This window comes from Anolis sagrei, chromosome X, assembly GCF_037176765.1.
Source record: "Anolis sagrei isolate rAnoSag1 chromosome X, rAnoSag1.mat, whole genome shotgun sequence".
Taxonomy (NCBI): Eukaryota; Metazoa; Chordata; class Lepidosauria; order Squamata; family Dactyloidae; genus Anolis; species Anolis sagrei.
Genome location: NC_090034.1, coordinates 107,090,847 through 107,103,599, shown reverse-complemented (window position 1 = coordinate 107,103,599; position 12,753 = coordinate 107,090,847).

Sequence of the window (12,753 nt, the reverse complement as noted above, 5' to 3'; positions counted from 1 at the left end):
GCTGGGAGTAGAGCCCACACCAGCAAAGGCTAGAAAGCAGATTGCCCAGGGAGGGGTTAAAAAGGGTTTTCCTCATAAAGGAAAGAAATAGTTCTCCAAGCAAGTTGCCTGTCCGTTGTAGACAAGTTAAGAAGCATGTGTTTGATTTGTTGAAGATCTTAGATTGTTTGTTGAAGACCTAAGCAATAATAAAGAACTTTGTTAAACCTTTCAGCTTCTAAAGACTTTGTATAGGAAAACCCATAGGGCCTCTCATCCGAGGCACCCCGGCTTCCCACTGGGCACAAAGAGCACGTCCTCTTCGAAAGCCAATTGCTATAGGCCCAGTGCACGACAGCACAAACACTGTTCTACCATGTAGATGCACCCGTGAAGCTGGAGAGGTAGAGACGAAACACGTATAAAAGGAAGCATTGTTAGGTTCTTGTGGGTTTTTTCGGGCTATGGGGCCATTTTCTAGAGGCATTTCTCCTGACGTTTCGCCTGCATCTATGGCAAGCATCCTCAGAGGGAGTGAAGTCTGTTGGAATTAGGACAATGGGTTTATATACCTGTGGAATGGCTGGGGTGGGGCAAAGAGCTCTTCTCTGCTGGAGCTAGGTGTGAATGTTTCAACTGACCACCTTCATTAGCATTTGAAGGCCTGCCTGAGCCTGAGAAAATCTGTTGCTGGGAGGAAAAAACCAGGCACAGATTAACACCTCCCAGCAACAGATTTTCTCAGGCTCAGGCAGGCCTTCAAATGCTAATGAAGGTGATCAGCTAAACATTCACACCTAACTGCAGCAGGGAAGAGCTCCTTGCCCCACCCCTGCCATTCCACAGATATATAAACCCCTTTTTCCTAGTTCCAACAGACCTTCTCAACCTCTGAGGGTGCTTGCCATAGATGCAGGCGAAACGTCAGGAGAAATGCCTCTAGAACATTGCCCTATAGCCCGAAAAAACCCACAAGAATCTAGTGATTCCAGCCATGAAAGCCTTCGACAATACATGGAAGCATTGTTGTTTTTCAAGTAGTACATCGTCACATTATGATATCGTATAATGGATGTTCTCAAAGGGGAACTGGACAGATAAATAAACTCACAGAACTATAGAATTGGAAGGGTCCTCCAAAGGTCATCTAGTCTGACCTCCCTCCAAAGGTCACCTAGTCTGACCTCATTCCTGCCATACATGGCTTAACCCTATTCTGACCTGCGACCAAAGAGTTTGTCTTAAAATCCTGTTCATTAACGTCTTGTTTGTGTATTTCCACCTATTCTCTACTTGAGTTTATTCGATGCTTAGACATACATACAAAGCAAATAGATAAATACATGAACACCAGATTATTAAATCTATCTATCTATCTATCTATCTATCTATCTATCTATCTATTTATCTATCTATCTATATATAATAGCTCTGTGCATAATGAGTACCTTAAAAACAAAAGAACCAATGAACGAAATCACACCAAATTTGGCAACAAAACGTCTCACAACACAAGGAGTGACCATCATTTTGTCATTTGGGAGTTGTAGTTGCTGGGATTTATAGTTCACCTACAATCAAAGAGCACTCTGAACTCCTCCAACGATGGAATTGAACCAAACTTGGCACACAGAACTCTCACGACCAACAGAAAATACTGGAAGGGTTTGGTGGGCATTGACCTTGAGTTTGGGAGTTGTAGTTCACCTACATCCAGAGAGCACTGTGGACTCAAACAATGATGGATCTGAACCAAACTCTACACGAATACTCAGTATGCCCAAATGTGAACACTGGCTGAGTTTGGGGAAAATAGAATATTGACATTTGGGAGTTGTAGTTGCTGGGATTTATAGTTCACCTACAATCACAGAGCATTCTGAACCCCACGAACAACAGAATGGGGGCAAATTTCCCACATATAACCCTCATGACCATCAGAAAGTACTCAAGGCCATCCAGTCCAACTCCCTTCATCAGTGCAAGAAAACATAATCAAAGCCTTCCAGACAAAGAGCCATCCACCATAGATATAGATAGATAGATATGATTCACACATAGAGAGATATAGTATCATGGATTTGAAAGGAACCCTTCAAGAAGGACTAAGATACGTTGCATATTCCAGAGTAGGCAAACCAGACAACCTCAACATCAACACTGACAAAGAAACAGCAAGAAATACTGTTTACTCACAAGCAGAAAGGCATTACAAATATTAGAAACCAACACTTTCTCATTAATTATTTTCCAGATCAACAGACTGGGCCACAGCAACACCTGGCAGGGGACGGCTAGTACACAATAAAATCCTGTAAATCATTAAAATGCTAAGATCAAGTGTAGTATCTGTTCTTATCCGTCTTGTTTGTGAGACGGTTGTTGACTCCGTTGCTCTGGAAGGCCTTCTTATCGCTCCATCTTTGCACCTGTCTGCATCTGATTGAACTCGATTCTTCTTTGCGTTCATAGAGGATCGACACATGGAGGTTTCGTTTTCACACGTCTTTTTTTTATTTTGTGAAAACGGGCCAGTTTTCTTCTTCTTCTGCTTCCTCTGCCTTGCGGTCTCCTGATTTTTGCCACTTCGCACTTTGCTTACTTAGCAAACAGGTAAAAGCAAGCCAAAAAGAGAGAGAAAAGAGTTGTAAAGCCATAGTTCAAGATGATCTATGACTTTGAACTCAATGAATAGAAATGAAAAAGAGAGCAAAACATATAGGTTTGCTTTTGGGATTTTCCAAGCAGCGGCCGAATCTGTGGATACAGACTCCATGGATACCAAACCCATGGATACTATATTCATGGATACTGAATCTGTGGATACTGAATCCATGGATACCGAATCTATGGATATCAAATTCGTGGATACTAAATCAGTGGATACTAAATCAGTGGATACCGAATCTGTGGATACTGAATCCATGGATACCGAATCTATGGATATCAAATTCGTAGATACTAAATTCATGGATACTAAATCCTTGGTTACCAAATCTGTGGATACTGAATCCGTGGATACCGAATCTATGGATATCAAATTCGTGGATACTAAATTCATGGATACCAAATCTGTGGATATATAATCTGTGAATATCGAATCTGAGGATATATAATCCGTGAATATCAAATCTGTGGATATCGAATCCGTGGATACCGAATCATAGAATCATAGAATAATAGAATCATAGAATCAAAGAGTTGGAAGAGACCTCCTGAGCCATCCAGTCCAACCCCATTCTGCCAAGAAGCAGGAATGTTGCATTCAAATCACCCCTGACAGATGGCCATCCAGCCTCTGTTTAAAAGCCTCCAAAGAAGGAGCCTCCACCACACTCCCTACGGGGCAGAGAGTTCCACTGCTGAACGGCTCTCACAGTCAGGAAGTTCTTCCTCATGTTCAGATGGAATCTCCTCTCTTGTAGTTTGAAGCCATGGCTCCATTGCATCCTAGTCTCCAGGGAAGCAGAAAACAAGCTTGCTCCCTCCTCCTCCCTGTGGCTTCCTCCTCTCACATATTTATACATGGCAGTCGCATCTCCTCTCAGCCTTCTCTTCTTCAGGCTAAACATGCCCAGCTCCTTAAGCCGCTCCTCATAGGGCTTGTTCTCCAGACCTTTTATCATTTTAGTCGCTCTCCTCTGGACACATTCCAGCTTGTCAACATCTCTCTTGAATTGTGGTGCCCAGAATTGGACACAATATTCCAGGTGTGGTCTAACCAAGGAAGAAAAGAGCATGGGGAGCATGACTTCCCAATTTGGTGTCGTCTCTTGATTCAGGCCAAAATCCCATTGGCTTTTTTTGCCGCCACATCACATTCCTGGCTCATGTTTAACTTGTTGTCTACGAGGACCCCAAAATCTTTTTCACACATACTGCTCTCGAGCCAGGCCTCATTGTCCCCCATTCTGTCTCTTTGCATTTCGTTTCTCCTGCCTAAGTGGAGTATCTTGCATTTGTCCCTGTTGAACTTCATTTTGTTAGTTTTGGCCCTTCATCTCTCTAATCTGTCAAGATCGTTTTGAATCCTGCTCCTGTCCTCTGGAGTCTTGGCTCTCCCTCCCAATTTGGTGTCGTCTGCAAACTTGATGATCCTGCCTTCTAGCCCTCCATCTAAGTCATGAATCAAGATCCTGATCAGGACCGGGACCAGGACGGAACCCTGCTGATGGCACTCCACTCGTCACTTCTTTCCAGGATGAAGAGGAAGCCTTGGGGAGAATCACCTTCTGGGTTCGTCCACTTAACCAATTCCAGATCCACCTCATCGTAGTCTTGCCTCGCCCACATTGGACTAGTTTCCTTGCCAGAAGGTCATGGGGGACCTTGTCAAAGAAGGCCTTCCTGAAATTCCTTTTTTAAAAAGAGAGCAAAACGTATAGATTTGCTTTTGGGGTTTTCCAAGCAGCGGCCGAATCTGTGGATACAGAATACATGGATACCAAACTATATCTGTGGATACTGAATCCGTGGATACCGAATCTGTGGATATCAAATTCATGGATACTAAATCCGTGGATACTGAATCTGTGGATACTGAATCCGTAGATACCGAATATATGGATAGCAAATTCGTGGATACTACATTCATGGATACTAAATCCTTGGATACTGAATCCGTGGATACCGAATCCATAGGTGCTAAATCAGTTGATACCGAATCTGTGGATACTGAATCCGTAGATACAAAAATCTATGGATATCAAATCCATGGATACCTAATTCATGGATACTAAATCCGTGGATACCGAATCTGTGGATGCAGAATCGATGGACACCGAATCCATGGGTGCTAAATCAGTGGATACTGAATCAGTTGATACTGAATCCGTGGATACCGAATCTATGGATATCAAATCTGCGGATACCGAATCCGTGTATATCAAATCCGTGGATACTGATTCTGTGGATACCGAATCCATGGATATTGAATCTGTGGATAAAGAGGCCTGGCTGTAGATAGGAAGGTAGATAAACAAATGGAGGTCTTCCTTTTGAGTCATTTCCAACCTATAGTGAGTCTAAAAGGAAGCCATTGTGCGTTTTCTTGGCAATGCAACGAAATCCTGGGAGTTGTAGTTTGCCCTCTTTGGCAGAGAAAGCTAAAGGCTCAATGCGATGGAATCCTGGAAGTTGTAGTTTGCCCTCTCCAGCAGATAAGGCTAAAGGCTCAATGTGACGGAATCCTGGGAGTTATAGTTTCAAGTTAGGGCACTTATACACTGTAGAATCAATGCATGGGAGTTGTAGTTTTCCCTCTTCGACAGAGAAGGCTCATGGCTTAATGTGACGGAATTCTGTGAGTTGTAATTTAAAGTAAGGGCGTATCTATGCTGTAGAACTAATTCATGGGAGCTGTAGTTTGCCCTCTTTGGCGGAGAAGGCTAAAGCCTCAATGCGATGGAATCCTGGCAGTTGTAGTTTGACCTCTTCAGCAGAGATGGCTAAAGGCTCAATATGACGGAATCCTGCGAGTTATAGTTTCAAATTAGGGTGCTTATACACTGTAGAATCAATGCATGGGAGTTGTAGTTTGCCCTCTTCGACAGAGAAGGCTGGTGGCTTAATGTGACGGAATCCTGGGAGTTATAGTTTCAAATAAGGGTGTATCTATGCTGTAGAACTAATTCATGGGAGACTTAGTTTGCCCTCTTTGGTGGAGAAAGCTAAAGGCTTAATGTGATGGAATCCTGGAAGTTGTAGTTTGCCCTCTTCAGCAGAGATAGCTTAATGTGATGGAATCCTGGGAGTTGTAGTTCCAATAAAGGCGTATGTACGCAGTTTTACCACGCATAAACGGCTATGGCCCAATTGCTATGGGACCCATCCTGAGAGTTGTAGTTTCACAAGGTCTTTGTCGAAATCTGACAAAAAGAGTGCCAAAATACAATTCTCAGTATCCCGTTTCAGTTAGCCATTGGTATTTAAAAGTCAAACCATATTCATTGTATTGTGTAGATGTGTCCTTAGTGAAACTACAACTCCCAGGATTCCATAGCATAATTGAGGCATGGCGAAGCCAAACTGTATTCATTTCTCTCTGTGTCCATTCACTTCCTGACGAATAAATGAGTAAAATTGGACCTACCATGAGGCTCATCCAGGACGAGGTTAGTCCACTTTGCTGCTGCAAAACGGGCAGGAGCACCAACCCAAGGCGATGTTTGGAGCCCCCTTTTTGGTGCCAGCTTCAGGCCGAATGTGTCCAAAACGTGAACCCCCCCCCCTTAAAATAACCAATAACCGCACCCCGGACCCTAATGTCACAACTGATGCCAACACAGAAGAGGAACAGGGACCCGAAAGTCCCAACTTCCCCACCGACAATAAACACAAAAGGTGGGGCCCCAGAACCTACCCACTCCGTGGAAGACAAAGGAGGAACTTTGCAGTATGTTTTGGGGAAGAGGATGGAGAACTGCAAATCCCACTCTCTCGCCCTATTGAAATGAAGGACCTCTGGTACCATCACCAGGTGCTTTGAGGGAAGGGGCAGCGTTTATTTCCCTTTATTGGATCTCCTGCTGGCTTGCCGACGTCACAGCCAATCATACCAGGGTGGTCGCCTCCCAGCTCCAGGGTTTTCTGTTGTTGTTGTTCATTCATTCAGTCGTCTCTGACTCTTCGTGACCTCATGGACCAGCCCACGCTAGAGCTCCCTGTCAGCCGTCACCACCCCCAGCTCCTTCAAGGTCAGTCCAGTTGCTTCAAGGATGCCATCCATCCATCTTGCCCTTGGTCGGCCCCTCTTCCTTTTGCCTTCCACTTTCCCCAGCATAATTGTCTTCTCCAGGCTTTGCTGTCTCCTCATGATGTGACCAAAGGACTTCCACTTTCCCTCTAGTCTCCTTCCCTCCAGTGAGCAGCCAGGCTTTCTTTCCTGGAGGATGGACTGGTTGGATCTTCTTGCAGTCCAAGGCACTCTCAGAACTTTCCTCCAGCACCACAGCTCAAAAGCATCGATCTTCCTTCGCTCAGCCTTCCCTCAGGTCCAGTTCTCACATCCGTAGGTGACTACAGGGAAGACCATGGCTTGGACTAGGCAATGGATCTTGGTTGCCAGTCTGATGTCTCTTTACTATTTCATCGTGATTGGACATTGCTCTCCTCCCAAGAAGGAAGCGTCTCCTGATTTCCTGGCCACAGTCTGCGTCTGCACTCATCTTTGCACCTAGGAATACAAACCCTGTCACGGCCTCCACGTTTTCTCCCTCTATTTCCCAGTTGTCAATCATTCTTGTTGCCATCATCTTGGTTTTTTTGATGTTTAGCTGCAACCCGGCTTTTGCGCTTTCTTCTTTCACCTTGATGAGAAGGCTCCTCAGCTCCTCCTCGCTTTCGGCCATCAGAGTGGTGCCATCTGCATATCTGAGGTTGTTGATGTTTCTTCCAGCCATTTCCACCCCAGCTTTGCATTCCTCAAGCCCCGCACATCCTCGCATGATGTGTTCTGCATACACGTTAAAAAGGTTGGGTGAGAGGATGCAGCCTTGCCGGACGCCTTTCCCAATCTGGAGCCAGTCTCCTGTTCTGTGGTCACTTCTGACTGTTGCTCCTTGGTCCTTGTACAGATTCCTCTGGAGAGAGGGAAGGGGGCTTGGGATGCCCAATCCCACCAAGAACTTGCCACTTTCTAGATGACATCAATTACCTGGACCAGTCACAGTCTGGTTTCAGGCCTGGCCACGGCACTGAGACGGCTTTCGTCGCCTTGGTGGATGACCTCTGTACAGAGCTGGACAGGGGGAGCGTGACTCTGTTGGTCCTCTTGGATATCTCAGCGGCTTTCGATACCATCGATCATGGTATCCTTCTGGGACGACGCTCTGGGATGGATCTCGGGGGCACGGTTTTGTCGTGGCTCCGGTCCTTCCTGCAGGGTCGATCCCAGATGGTGAAGCTGGGAGACGCCTGCTCGGACCCCTGGCCTTTGACCTGTGGGGTCCCGCAAGGCTCCATTCTGTCGCCCATGCTTTTTAGCATCTACATGAAACCGCTGGGATTGGTCATCCGGAGTTTTGGAGTTAGGTGCCATCTCTACGCAGATGACACACAACTCTACTACTCGTTTCCACCTAATTCCAAGGAAACCCCTCGAGTGCTGGACGAGTGCCTGGCCGCTGTGTCTATCTGGATGAGGAGGAACAAGCTGAAGATCAATCCCAACAAGACAGAGGTCCTCCTGGTCAATCGCAAAACGGATTGGGGTATAGGGTGGCAACCTGTGCTGGACGGGGTTACACTCCCCCTGAAGCCACAGGTCTGCAGTTTGGGAGTCCTCTTGGATTCATCGCTTACGCTTGAGGCTCAGGCGTCGGCGGTGTCCGGGAGGGCTTTTGCACAATTGAGACTCGTGCGCCAACTGCAACCGTACCTCGTAAAGGCTGATCTGGCCGGGGTGGTCCACGCCTTGGTCACCTCTAGATTGGACTACTGCAATGCGCTCTACGTGGGGCTGCCCTTGAAAACGGCTCGGAAATTTCAGTTAGTCCAGCGGGCAGCAGCCAGGATGTTAACTGGTGCTCCTTACAGGGAGTGGTCAACCCTCCTGTTTAAGGAGCTCCATCGGCTGCCGTTCATTTTCCGGTCCCAATTCAAGGTGCAGGTGCTCACCTACAAAGCCCTAAACGGTTTGGGACCTGCCTACCTATGTGACCGTGTGCAGGAAGCAGGAGCAGGGGAGCCTAGGGATGATTATTGTTGCTACCAATTTGAAAGGAACCAAATTTACCATCAAGTTAGAAGGGAGGCTGTTCAATCGCACCTCTTCCTTTATTAAGATAGTAATAACTTAGTAGTAATTATACTGTATGTATTGTAGCGTGACTGGAGATAAGAATGTAGATCTATTTGGTCACTTTCCCCTGCGTTTCTGCCACCACGTGAGGTAAGTTATAATATTGTGAGAAATGGCACACTGGACGCAGAATTGATGGAGGTGAGGCAGTCTTCAAACAAAAGTTAACAAGTTTATTGAGCACAAAGCGTGTGGTTGAAAGTTGTAATTTTTCTTATAGAACTTAGAACAATGCTTGTAAGTTTAACAGTTCATTCTTTAAAGTAACACAGTATCTTCCTGACGTAGAGCACTTGCTTCAGACAAAGTATCAATACAGGGATATTTCCCTTATTTGATCCTTCCTAGATCAAATTCTAAATAATAGGCCTGGGCGGTTTCGTTTCGTTAATTCGTAATTCGTTAATAATTCGTTAATTTTTCCAATTACAAAACGATAACGAACCATTCTGGAGCAATCATTTAAAAAAACGAATTTTTAAACACGTTTTGTAAATGCTTCGTATTTCGTTATTGTATTCGTTTCGTTATTGTTTTGAGGTCGTTTCGTTATTATTTCTGCATGTCTGGGCCAGTTTTATGGTTTAATTAGTGAAAAGAAATTATAACATCATACCAACAGTCAACAACAGAGGGAGAGGGAAGCTTCAGAAGGTTTTGGAGGTTTTTTAGCGTATTTCGCGGTCGCGTCCGCCATTAACGAATCGATTCGTTATTGTTTTGGAAATCGATTCGTTAATTTTTTACCATTTACGAAATTTCGTAAATATCGAACTTTTTAAAAGGAAAATTTTGTAATTATTTTAAATATCGAAACAAAAAAACCCCCAAATACAAATCGATTTTAGAAACAAATTTTTGCGTTGTTACCCAGGCCTACTAAATAAGCTATTCTTTAGCCTCTCCTTGGACTAAAGAATTCCGGCTATGTTTCCCCCCTTTCGGCTACCCTAGCCAGAGAAACTTTCAATAGCCAGACCCAGCTTTCCAAAGCCTTGAAACTTTGCTTCACAAGTCACTCAGCCACCTTTTCCTCTCCTTCTCTCTCAACTGCTCACTCTAACTCCTCACTGCTCAACCCTAACTCCTCACTCCTCGGAACCTAAAACCTAACTGATTTTTAACTGTCGTTTTTCAAACTCTCCCCTCTAAGCTCCTCCCACTTCTCTCTCTACAGCATCGTCTCCATGGCAACGCACTCCTCTGGCTTAGGCCGCTCCAGCATTACTGCAGCCAATCTAAACACAAATACAGTTAAAATCATACAATTTATAGTCAACTTCTGTACAGACCGCATCTCCGTTTATGAGCTTCAAAGCAGAGGGGTGGTTCACGGAACCAATTCTTCGGCTTTAAGTGCCTTCCGCCGGGCTGACTTTCTCAGTTCAGGCATCGTTTCAGATTGATGAAGACCTTGGCGGTTCTCCCGGTTTCCCTGGCCATGGTCATAGAATCATAGAATCATAGAATCATAGAATCAAAGAGTTGGAAGAGACCTCATGGGCCATCCAGTCCAACCCCATTCTGCCAAGAAGCAGGAATATTGCATTCAAATCACCCCTGACAGATGGCCATCCAGCCTCTGCTTAAAAGCTTCCAAAGAAGGAGCCTCCACCACACTCCGGGGCAGAGAGTTCCACTGCTGAACGGCTCTCACAGTCAGGAAGTTCTTCCTAATGTTCAGATGGAATCTCCTCTCTTGTAGTTTGAAGCCATTGTTCCGCGTCCTAGTCTCCAAGGAAGCAGAAAACAAGCTTGCTCCCTCCTCCCTGTGGCTTCCTCTCACATATTTATACATGGTCTTGAAAGATTTCTAGGATATCAAGCACGGTTAGTGGATTGCTAACAGGTTCCAGTATTTTACAGTGTGGCTTTGGGTTTTGTTTTATCCATTTAAATTCATGTTTGCTGATTTTGCTGTGGCTTTTGACTTGCATTTCCCCTTTATTTTGTAACCATTTTTCTTCAATAAAAAAGGATTGTTTTTCACAGTCAAGTGTGGTGGATAGTTATCTTAGGGCCTCGTTCCCTGCTCTGGATTGCAACAAATCCTTTCAAAATAGAAACGCCAGCGCCCCCTATAAACGAAACGAGTTTAGAACCATTTTTTTTCTTGATCACCCAAGCCTAATAGCTCCCTAGTTTCTGGGATTTTTAAATTCATGGACTCCAAACTCTCAACTGAAATGCTATCTCCACTGATCCCTAGAAGCGTTGGTATATCTGTAGCTCTCAAATAAAGAAAGGAGGAAGGAAAGAAAGAATCCTAGAATCAAAGAGTTGGAAGAGACCTCATCCAGTCCAACCCCATTCTGCCAAGAATCAGGAATATTGCATTCAAATCACCCCTGACAGATGGCCATCCAGCCTCTGTTGAAAAGCTTCCAAAGAAGGAGCCTCCACCACACTCCCTACGGGGCAGAGAGTTCCACTGCTGCTCTCACAGTCAGGAAGTTCTTCCTCATGAAATTGGATCAAAAAGTAATTTAATCCGAATTAATTACGATTTTAGAAGCTTACGAACGAACTTACCCAAGCCAAGTAGCTATGGTTTTCTGTTGGCAAGGTGCACTTTATCCCACTATCCACTTTATTTTATTTATTTATTTTATTTATTTATCGTGTCATCCACAACCAGAACATTGTATTACATTTCTAACAGAACAAAACAAACAAACAGATTAAAAAAACCCACAAATTTTGCAAACTTGGTAGTTGGTTAAATGTCCTTTGACCAGTCTCTGGCCCCTTGGAGTGCCTCTGGTGTTGCCGCAAGGAGGTCCTCCCTTGTGCATGTGGCAGGGCTCAGGGTGCATTGCAGCAGGTGGTCAGTGGTTTGCTCTTCTCCGCACTCACATGTCGTGGACTCCACTGTGTGGCCCCATTTCTTAAGATTGGCTCTGCATCTCATGGTGGTGCCAGAGCGCAGTCTGTTCAGTGCCTTCCAAGTCGCCCAGTCTTCTGTGTGCCCAGGGGGGAGTCTCTCATCTGGTATCACCCACGGATTGAGGTGCTGGGTTTGAGCCTGCCACTTTTGGACTCTCGCTTGCTGAGGTGTTCCAGCGAGTGTCTCTGTAGATCTTAGAAAACTATTTCTTGATTTGAGTCGTTGACGTGCTGGCTGATACCCAAACAAGGGATAGAAAAGGTGCCCTAAACATAGTCTGCCTCACTTATCCCTGACTGGACTGCCGCGTCTAGTGGGGTCACCACCCTGCGGCCAAAAAAGAAAAATGAACTTCGGTACGTGGAATGTACGGACTCTGATGGACAACAGTGGCAGTGAACGCCCCGAACGCAGAACTGCCATCATTGCAAGGGAGCTGGGACGCTTCAACATCGACATAGCAGCCCTTCAGGAGACCCGGAGAGCAGGAGAGGGACAGCTGAAGGAAGAAAAAGGAGGCTACACCTTCTTCTGGAAGGGACTGCCCGAAAAAGACCAAAGAATGCACGGAGTTGGCTTCGCCATCAGAAATGATCTGATGAAACATCTGCCCGAAGCACCCACTGGCATCAACGAACGACTCTCAACCCTCCGAATCGATCTTGCCAAAAACCAACGGGCAACCATCATAAGTGCCTATGCACCAACACTAGATGCTGACGAAGACATCAAGGAGAAATTCTACTGTCAGTTGGACACCGTCCTATCGGGGATACCTAAGGAGGACAAAATCATCCTCCTGGGGGACTTCAATGCAAGAGTCGGGCGAGACTTCGACCTGTGGCCAGGGACCATCGGAAAAGACGGGGTTGGAAACAGCAACTCAAATGGCATCCTGCTTCTCACCAAATGTGCGGAGCACAACCTTGTCATCACCAACACGCTCTTCCACCAGAAAAACAAGTTCAAGACATCATGGAAGCACCCCCGGTCAAAGCATTGGCACCTCTTAGACTATGTAATCACACGCGCCAGAGACCGCCGTGACGTGCTCCTCACAAGAGCCATGACAGGTGCTGACGACTGC